The following is a 10,741-nucleotide window of genomic DNA, read 5'->3' on the forward strand; positions in this document are numbered from 1 at the left end:
CCTCCTGCCGCCGATATCATTTTCTCCCTCCCTCCCTCATACTTTCCTTTCTTCCTTCCTTTGTTCTTTCCTGGCTTTGTCTTCCTTCATTCTCCTTTTATTTCCTTTTATCTTATAAAATACACCATACCTAAGAAAAGTCCATAAAATGCCCATTATAATTAATGTGGAAAAGGTGAATACCCGTGCAGCCAAGTCAAGAAATGTAATGTCACGAGTCTCCCTAAAGCACTTCCAAATGCCTTCTCCTCCGCAGAGGTGACCCCATCTGACCTTTGGGGAAAGCAGTTCCTTGATTTTTAAAAAATATAATCTTGTCACCTATGTATATAATATAGTGTAATTTATTATCAATTTATTTATCTATTTATCAATTTTATTATCTATTTTTATGTTTTGGACTTTATAAACTGTTGTTTTGAAGACTCTAGTCTGTCTCCTGGTACCCATGTCCACAGATTCTTCAGCAAATATGCCCTATGAGTAGAATTGCTGGGTCTTAGGGTATGAGCATTTTCAAATTTAGTAGACAATGCCAAAACCTTTTCCTCATAATATCAGTAATTGGTGATTTTTACTGCAGTGAATGAGAGTTCCCATCCTTACAAACAGTTGACATTTTTTATTATCTTTACCAGTTTGGTGGTGTGTAGTAGTATTTCACTGTGGTTTAAAATTTTTTTAAATGTTATTTACTTTTCAGAGAGAGACAGAGATAGACAGAGCGTGAGCCAGGGAGGGACAGAGGGAGAGGGAGACACAGAATCTCAAAGCAGTTCTCGCTTCATTCTGTCAGCACAGAGCCTGACACGGGACTTGAACTCAGACTGTGAGATCAATTTCATTGTGGTTTTTAATCTCATCTCCTTGATTACTAATGAGATTGAGCATCTTTTCCTGTATATTGGCAATTTCATTTTATTCCCTTGTGAAGAGCCTAAATCAAATCTTCTGGAGTTGTTTTCTATTAGGTTACCTGACTTTTTCTTACTGATCTGTTAGAAGTCTTTGTCATGTGGTTAGAAGTCCTTTGTCACTAATGTGTGTTGCCATATCTTTTCCCATTCCATCTGTTTTTTACTTTCTTTATGTTCTTTTTTGATGAGCAAAAGCCCTTATTTTTAATGTTGTTAAATACATTTTTTTTTTCCTTTCCTGGTTAGGGCTTTTGTGTTACATTTTTTCCCCCTTGTTGAGATCATTCAGCTGTTCTTCTACATTATCATCTATAAAAGAATTTCTTATTGTGCTTACTTCTAACATTCAGATTTGTAATTGAGCTGGACTTGAGTTTTATATATAGTATGAGGTAGATGTCTGTCCATTGTCATTTTTCCCCCCATGTGAACATTCAGTTGTCCAAGCATCATTTACTGAAAGACTGTCTCTGTCTCATCCTTTTGCAGTAGCAACTTGTCACAGCTCGGGGTCCATAAAGGCATGAGTCTGTGATGGAATCTGTGATGGTCTCTTCTGGTCCACAGTCTATTTTTCTGTCCCTGTACCAATATCATACTGTCTTCATAATGAGAACTTTCTACCAAGATTTTATATCTTCAAGAGGAAACCTTCTTAGTTGTTCTCCTCTGAGCTTTTTTTTTTTTTTTTTTTTTTTTTTTTTTTTTGGCTTTTTCTTGACCCTCCACCTTCTATATCCACCAACTTTTGTAGTTAGTGGGGGTGTTGATCTCAATAACCACACTGTTATTAGAGGAAGCAGTACTTTCTGGGTAGAACATTTAAAATTTGGATTTAGATATATCATTCTGCAAAAGGTGAGATACTAATGTACACTCCCACAGGTGGGTCATAACAAGATTTGGAATGGAAAAAATGCTATCTCTAAGTTTTGCGATTTAATTTGGGTGGGGATATAGTGTTTATCTCATGCCTCTTGTAGCTGCTCAAAACATATGTGCTGAATAGATGAATCTTTTGGATGATAAAAATGCCAGGTATTATGACAAGCAAAATGTGTTTTCCCTTGTCATTGTAACTGCATGTGTGGTACCCATGTTTGAAAATGATTGATTATATGCTATCCTGAAAAGAAGGCCTCAAGACACTTAAAAGTGAAGTAGGTATTAAAAAAAACACAACTCTTTGTTACCGATAAGCCATAACAGCAAGAGCAAACTGTGTGGATGTATGTAGTTTACAGAAGCATTCAGAGTACTTCTCAGATTTTGGGTGCATGGAATTGGCTAGCACTTTTGCAGTGCTCATGAGCCAGCAATTAGAATATTTACCATTAGGTTAATAAGGAAATAGCATGATGAAGTTGTTCAGTGAGTTGGACCCAGAGCCACAGGTTGAGTGAGGCCGCTTTAGGTTCATAGACATAATCATAAACCCTTAGCAACAGGGAAGCCGGCAACTAAAGTGTTAATATTAGACACCCACTCCTGAACCAAAATTCAAACATAAAAACCAACTCATGGCTCCAGTAAACTGTGTGGTTCATGACCTAACATAGATGAAGGGTGATCGGGCACACAAGATGGAAAGTGTAGTAAATAAACAAACACACAAGCAGAAAAGCCTTCGTTAATGAGCATTCTGACCGCGATCAAATCACATGCAAACCGGGTGCTGTCTATTTGAATTGTGTAATTGGAACTCATCACACGGGGGAAGAAATTCATAGGGTAGAATTTGGATTGTATTAGGGAGACACTGAACTGAACCACTAAAGGTTAATGGAGCAGTTAAGCTGAGGAAAGCTGCAAAATCAATTTTACAGCCAGGATGTTTGTACATTCTTTCATTCATTCATTCAACAAATATTTGTTCAGTGTGCTTGGCGTACTCCATATGCGAAGCACTCATGGTAAGTCTTAAAGCAGTTTTAAAGATGGGTATGACAGTACCATAAAATCTTCACACTGATTTCTTAAGTGGTGACATGTCTGCCTTTCAGTTGTTATGCTTCCCACAAATTATGGTCTTTTGTCTTAAGAAACTTCATTTCTGGGACAGTGTTTCTAAAAGGCTAACTAGAACCCTAGCATTCATGGTATGCCAGACAGTTTTCTTTCTTTCTTTCTTTCTTTCTTTCTTTTTAATTTGGGGGGGGGGTGGGGAGAAGGGCAGAGGAAAAAGAGAATCTTAAGCAGACTCCACACTCAGCACAGAGCCTGATGTGGGGCTTGACCCATGATCCTGGTATCATGACCTGAGCTGAAATCAGGAGTTGGACACTCAACTGACTGAGCCACCCAGGTACCTGAGAGTTTTCAGAAGAATGAAGGATGATTTTTAATTTTAGTCTGGGATTGGTCTGTCTTTAACATTTTTAAAATACTTGCTGCTCTTCCTCTCCTTTAAAAGCAAAACAAAACAGGGGCGCCTGGGTGGCTTAGTCGGTTAAGCGTCCGACTTTCACTTANCACAGAACCCAACGCGGGGCTCGAACCCACGAATGGTGAGATCATGACCTGAGCCGAAGTCGGACGCTCAACCGACTGAGCCGCCCAGGCGCCCCTGAGATTTTGCATCTAACAAGCTCTCGGTGACCTCAGTGTGATCCACTGACCACACTTCGGGTAGCAAGGCCCAGGGGACATCAAGGCCATCAGGACACACAGGTCAACTCGAGCTGTGATGGGCTCCATCCTTTCTGCTATTTGAACACTTCTTCCTATCTTTCTGCATCCTGCAAACCTCAACCAGAACCCTCCCCGTCCTGAATAAAAGCTGTCACCAAAACAAATCCCCAAATATCCCTAACAAAAGAGGAGGAAAGAAAATGGTAGGGCATCTTCCTTTCTTGTGGATCCTAAGTTCTTGCAACTTGCTTCTTTCCTCCCTGAAGAAAAAAGGCCGTTCATGTGGGCTGGGGGCAGGAATTACTAAGGGCTCCACACCATGCTGTGTGCTTTACCTTTGTACTCTCCCTGGCCTTTTCTGTCTATTCTGTGGAGACAGATATTATTATTCTATATTACAGACAGGAAACTGAGTCTCAAAGAGATCACATACCTTGTCTAAGAACATTGAACTTGTAAGTAAACTTGTAGGGAATTAAATCCATGGCTGATTCCAAATTCTGTACATGGGCCACTATCTGTTTTTAAATCTCAGAGAACTTAATTCTTTCTATTAATAAAGAGACGGTTTTCCAGTTGACAGCCTTTTATCAGATACTGTGGTACCCAAGGTAGAAGTCACATTGAAGGCATGAGGGTGTCACAGCAGACATCCCTTTATTTGTTTTAAACAGAATTCTATTAGTGCAGAGGCATGTGGATGTCCCATGGAGTTTCTGCTAATGTGATGTTATCTCTTCATCCTCATGACTGTTGATTTGGGTGACTGGTTGATTATTTTTAAAGCATTTCTGATCAGGGCTGTAACTTGAGTGTCAAAGCTTCTCTTCTTTTCAAATGTATTTCAACATACTCTGAGAGTCATCTCTCCTGACTGATAAGGATGGGTGGCGGGGCCGAGATGGGTCCCGATGGTCCACGGGGGGGGGCATGGTCACCTCTCAGCAAATATAGGGAGGTCTGGCCTCTGATCACATGTCAGGGGACAGACTCTGTGGAGAGAACAGGCTTACTCCAAGGAGACATTCCTGTGAACTGGAGCTCCACACAGGGGATGAGGGGCAATAATCAGAGCAAAGCACTCTCTGCACGCTCTCAGCTTCCACCCTGTTGAGTGTCTTCATAACTCATGAGTCCTGACAAACTGAGGGAGAAAGCCAGGGAAATGAAATGATTTTCAAAGCACTTCAAGACCACTGTCTAGTTGAGGATAGCAGAAGCCACAGCTTTTACTGTCACTGGGTGATGTTTGGCATGGAGATGTGGAAAGAGATGACAGAAGCTGGGTCTTCTGTTTTGAGGTAATAGTTTCTCCAAGAGGCCTTGTCCTAGAAGTTATTCATCCTTACATGTTTCAGCACGATAAAGAGCTTCATTCAGCATGCTGAGATGAGCCAGCAGGCTAGACCATCAGAGAGGTGGATGTACCCACACGAAATTGCCGTTAGTGAACTGAGCACTGAGATTATGCCATTGGATTGCATTGATTGGTCTTATAAGGACCAGCACTTTCTGCCCCAACTCTAGAGTTGTTTCTATTGTAGATTACAGAGACACATTTAAGGACTTGGTCTACTTTCTATACTGTGAAATTCTTTTATAAGGGCCCACAGTAAATTGCCCAATAAATATTTATTGAACACATATGCCAAATACTGTGCTAGTATTGGGAAAAGAGTAGTAAACAAGGAAATCACATAAATGAGGCTTACAACAGAAGGAAGATAAAAATTTTTCCTGTGTCAGGTGAAGTTGTTGATCTCCTGAGGAATTCTCCTTCTTTATACTGGCTACTGGAGAGCTCAGAACCAATTTTTTTTTTTTTTTTTTTGGTGAGGGGGCTCACCTCTAGTAAATGAATAGGACCTCATGGAATGAATGGCTATATAGAAGCACACCCTTGGTTTCATGTTATTTTCCACTTGATCAATTTTCTTGTATTTATCTTTGTGGGCCATCTCACATCTCTACTATCTTTTTTTTTTTATAGGGGAATATAATGAAATAACAATCAAAGAGCCTAGCAGGTCCTGGGAATAACTGATGACGAGATGTGGTTTCTGGGAGTAAACCTGACTAAAAAGGTATGCTAGTTAAGTGAGAAAGCAGTCCTGGCTGTGTGGCTAAGGGGGCCAGGAGTTACAAGTGAGTAGCCCAGCCAGTGTTGGTGATAAATAAGGCCAGGGTAAGGTGAGTGGTGAGGTCATTGATGCTGATGTGGGGGCTGGACTGGACAGAGTTCCTTATGTCCACTACCTGACTAGATACTGGAATGTAAACGTGGGAACTCAGAAGAGAAAGCACTGCTTTAAGGGCAGGTGGAGAATAAGGCATAAAGATAAAGCATGAATGAAGCCAAAGCTGTAATTAGGCAGTAAACTACCATATAGATTAGGAATTTTTGGTTGTAACAAAAACGGACTTTGACAAACTTAATGGAGAGGAGTCAGAATTGGTGGATGCATTTGGAATAGCTCACAGGATCTAAAAAATAAATCCCCCAGGTTAATGGGCTTAAAGACAGGGCCCCTCTGAAAGGGTAATGGAACATCTCTTTAGGGCCCCACAGATGGGAGGAGGGGGCTGCAACTGTTTTCTACTTTTCAGTCTGTCTAATGAAGATTCAGACTGTCTGGCACATAGGAGTTCAATACATATAGATTGAACGAATGGAACTTTCATGAAGAGAGTATTTAACTTGCAAGATCTGGGTCACATATATGCTTCTTGGGAGGAGAAGAGGAGTACTTTGGCTAAAGTCCCCATCAAAGCCACACTCAGTGGGGTGGGGTGGTTCAGACACTGTGCCCAAAGGGAGGGAGAATGGAAGGGCAGGCCGATCCCAGGAGAATGCCCGATACAGGCAGCAGAGAAACGGCTGGTGGACTAGTTGTGGCAGGGGGACATCTCCTTGTCCAGCTAGCTTGTCCCTAATGTATGGTAGGAAAAACTGGGTAAAGAAACTCTAATAAGACTTTGTTGCCAGTCTTCTGTCTCTATTCCCACACTCAATTAGATTTGTTTTGCTATTATTTATTTAAGAGTTTTATGTGTATATTAATCAATGAAAAGGACCTATTTCCTTTTCTGAAATCCTCCTGTAGTTATTAGCCCCTTAGAATGAGTTGGGGTAGGGGCGCCTGGGTGGCTTAGTCGGTTAAGCTTCCGACTTTCGCTTGGGTCATGATCTCGCGGTCCGTGGGTTCGAGCCCCGTGTCGGGCTCTGTGCTGACTGCCAGCTCGGAGCCTGGAGCCTGTTTCAGTCTGTGACTCCCTCTCTCTCTGACCCTCCCCTGCTCACGCTGTCTCTCTCTCTCTCTCTCTCCTAGAAATAAATAAAACATTTAAAAAAAAAAAATGAATGAGTTGGGGTAAGTATTCATTCCTCTTCTGTTCTCTGGAAGAATCTGTATAAGATAGAAATTATTTAACCCTTGAAAATCTGGTAGAAAGCTTGATAAAGCCCTCTGGGCCTGTTGGTTTTCTTACGGAAAGATTTTAAATGACTGCTTCATTTCCTTATAATCATAAGACTGTATAGGCTATTTCTTTGTTTGACAATTTAGGCAAGTTTTTTTTTTTCCTTTGGGACTTAAAACATCTCATTAAAAATTTTAAAGTAAATTAAGTAGAGTGGTTATCTCTGGAGGTTTTTAGGCTCTGTAAAGGGCCCATGAGTATTCATTATTTTATTTAAAATCATATGAAATAGAAAAGGGCCACCCTTGGACTAATGATGGTGTGTTTTAAATCAAGGATTATGATGAATCTAATTCTGTGTGTTTAAGTTCCACTGAAAATGCATATTTGTTGAAAATATGAGTGAGTCAGGCTATCTTGGTGTCCAGGGGTGAATCTGGCAGGCCCCCAGTGACACCAACAAGCTTGGCTGGGAATTGTCCAGATAACCTTGACTTATATTTTTTTCCCCAATCCTGATTATGGAGGAAGCTCTTGGAAGATTTCGCTGCCACAGGCTGAGTACTAGGCCTACAGCACCCGGGAATGTCAGGCCCCTATTTGTCCAGGATTAGGCAAAGGTCCCAGCCAACTTCCAACAGCGTTCCCTTTCCCCATCACAGGCACCCAAGGAGAGGTACTGAAGGAGCATTCTGGAAAAGACTCTCAATTGCAATGAACTAACAGTGAGCTGAAGTTAAGAACAGCCTGTGGCATGACTGGCTCCTCTGCCAATGAAATTATTAGGTGACTTATATGTATGGGTCATTACCATGCTGTAAGTATATATAAGTCGATTCAAATGAAAAGAGTTTCTGAACAAATGTGGGAAGAAAGGCATTATTAGCAAGTCTTTGGATGTCCTGACTTGTAACAAAGTTTGGAATTAATCATGACACCATGCAAAATGGTAAAATATTTGCCAGCAAGGAGAGGGTGGAGATGCCGGAACTTGTAAATTTATGCCAGCTGAGCACTGACTGTGGGGGCGTATGGCAAATGGATTTACTATTTTGCCAACTCTAGTGAAGTGTTAGAAAATTACAACAAAATTGTTTCTATTCAAACAATTGTTTAAAAGGGGGTCTTACATCAAATAACTGCAATTCATGATGCTTTCTGCATAACCACAGAGCCTGAGATTAAATTAAAAATATTAGAAATTATTTTTCTTGGAATCATGCTGAATATTAAGATTGAGATTTTCTTTCCTCCAGAATTCCCTCTCTCTTCAATCAGGCTTTCAGTGAGCGAGTATAACTTATTTTTTTTTTTTTATCGGGAAAAGGCAGAGGGAGGAAGGGACTGGGACTTTTGAGACAGCAGGGGACGGGAGGGAAGTGGGTCCAGAAATGGAGAAATGGGAAGTCACACAGTTAAACTCTACCACCTTCCTCTGTAAACAGGGATTAAAAACATCTGTCCTGACCCATTCCTAGAGGTGATGCCTGCTGCCTGAAAAAGCTGCACATAAAACTCTACTATGTCTTAGAAACACCTTATCCTTACACTTGATCAGAACCACAGGGGGAAAAATTATTTGATCTTACTCACGGCATTATGGATTTTTCTGGAAAACGGGGGTAAGTCAAGTTCTTTGAACATTCTCCTATCCTGAAAACCCACGTAAAGTCACTTTTCTGGAGTCCTTGCACTCATAAGATTCAATAAAATTCACTGAAGACCAATGGCGCAAACAGCAACATCTTAAATTTAGAAGGATCCTTTGGCTGAGAGAGGCTACCCCAAACAGTACAAATATAATTTTGCAGTTAACTGTCAAACTTCCAAAAACTTCGTGGGGCAGGAAGTAACAGAACACCTCCAGCAGATCAGCGCTCTGTTTACCCGCAGCCCTTGAGCTTCAGGACTCCTAGTGATTTCCATGCAACTCAGGCAAGGCCTCCAGCAGAGTTCAATCATCTGGGCATCTAACACCCAATCACCGCTGAATTACTGGAGGCTATTATAAGTGTCCCCATTTTACGGATGCAATTGAGGGTATGGCTTAGTCTCTCTCTCTCTCTCTCGATTTTTTATCTTTTTAAAAAATAAACAACTCAAAATGACTTTTACTTCCAACGACCGTGTTTCCTTTAGTCGAATCATCTGAGCTCATTTGTAAAAGCAAGAAGCAAGACAAGTATTTTACTGTAAACTAAAACATGAAACAGGCTCTACTCCCCGACCCTCCACCACTCCAGTTCCCAAGGACGTCAGTCACCCTGGAAGCGTCACCGCGGAGCGGAGGTCGGGAGAGCATCTTCTGGGGGCGTAGTAAACCCAAGCGGCCATATCCGTAGGTGGAATAAAGCGGGAGGTCTGCACACTCCTCCCAAAAACTGATGCGTCTTCTTTGACCCCGAGGTCAGAAAGATTTATTACTTCCTCGGTGAGAGAGAAACCGCAGACCAGCTGGAAAGTGTGAGCCGGGAGCAGAAAGCCTGCAAGCGGCGCTCGGCGTCCTCGGAGCGCTCCCGGGAGCGGGTGCGTCCCCAGTTCCCGGAGGGGCCGGGCGGTGCCGACGCCAAGGGGAAGAACAGAGTGGGAGGCCGCTGGGGGATTTCTGCTCAAACTTTATCACCAACTCTTTCTGAGAGCAAAAATGTGCGGCTGAGCCCGGCGGCGGCAAGGAGACTCGCAAGTTTCTCAGAGCCCCCGACGCCCGATAGCTCTGAACCCCGCGTTCGCGCCCAGGCTCTATGCGCACGGATTGCTACAGCCTCTGCCTTGTGGATGGCGGCCTGAGCTGCGTCCCGGTGAATCGAGTCCCGCATCTCCTGCCCCCAAGGCGGCGGCGGCTAGAGCCCGACTCTGTAAGGAGGGCGGGCGCGGGACGGGCGGAGGAGGAGGGCAGCGCGGCGAAGGGGAGGAGCCCAGCGACAGACGGCGGCGCGCACCAACCCGCGCAGGCTGGCAGGAGCCGCGCAGAGGCTGGCCCGAGCGTGTTGCAGCCGCTCCGCGTAGGGGGAGTCGGGTAGCAGCATCCTCCCCGGCGCCGCTTTCGCGCGGCGGCGGCAGCGGCTTTTTCTGCGAGGATACCTCGTTGGCCAGAACTGGTCCGTGCCCGGCAGCGGGCCGGCAAGGGAGCGCTGCAGACTCGGTCTCCTGCGCCGATTGTTGTGTGTGTAGGGTCCTCCCGGGCCATTCGGAGGCTGCGGAGCGGCGGGCGCTGCCGGCAATGCCGGCCCGGGCATCCTCCGAGTGATGGAAGAAGCAGCTGCCGCCGCTGCAGGGTCGCGCTGCGCCCCATCCACCACCGCCGGAGAGATGGAAAGATTCGGGACGCGGAGGCCGAGAGCGAGAAAGGCGGAGCCGCTTTGCCGGGAGCTGGGTCCTGTATAAACCCCCTCCCCCAGCCGGCTTCGCCCCCCAGAGAGCGAGGAAGGAAGCTGCGGTCTCGAGAGGGCGGCGGAGACGCCGCTGGAGCCGGGCACGCTGGGCTCCGCGGAGCGCCGAGCAGGTTTCCAGGCCCGGTGAAAGTTTCCCTTCCCAAGCCGCAGGGCGCCTGCTGCCGGGAAACTGCCCAGGGCTTGCGCTGCCGAGTCCTGCGGCCCCCTTTGAGGCGCGGGGACTCCCGGCGAAGACCGAGAAATCGAGGAACGAGTGACAACAGGATAGACCACCCGGCCGTGATCCCGGGCCGCTCCGGGGTGCGCCCGCGGCTCCAGGTGAGCGGGGGAGCCTGGCCGACCCAAGGGTGGGCGTTACTTATTAGGTGGAGGAGGCGGATG

The sequence above is a fragment of the Crocuta crocuta genome, unplaced genomic scaffold, assembly GCF_008692635.1.
Source record: "Crocuta crocuta isolate KB4526 unplaced genomic scaffold, BGI_CrCroc_1.0 scaffold337, whole genome shotgun sequence".
Classification (NCBI taxonomy): domain Eukaryota; kingdom Metazoa; phylum Chordata; class Mammalia; order Carnivora; family Hyaenidae; genus Crocuta; species Crocuta crocuta.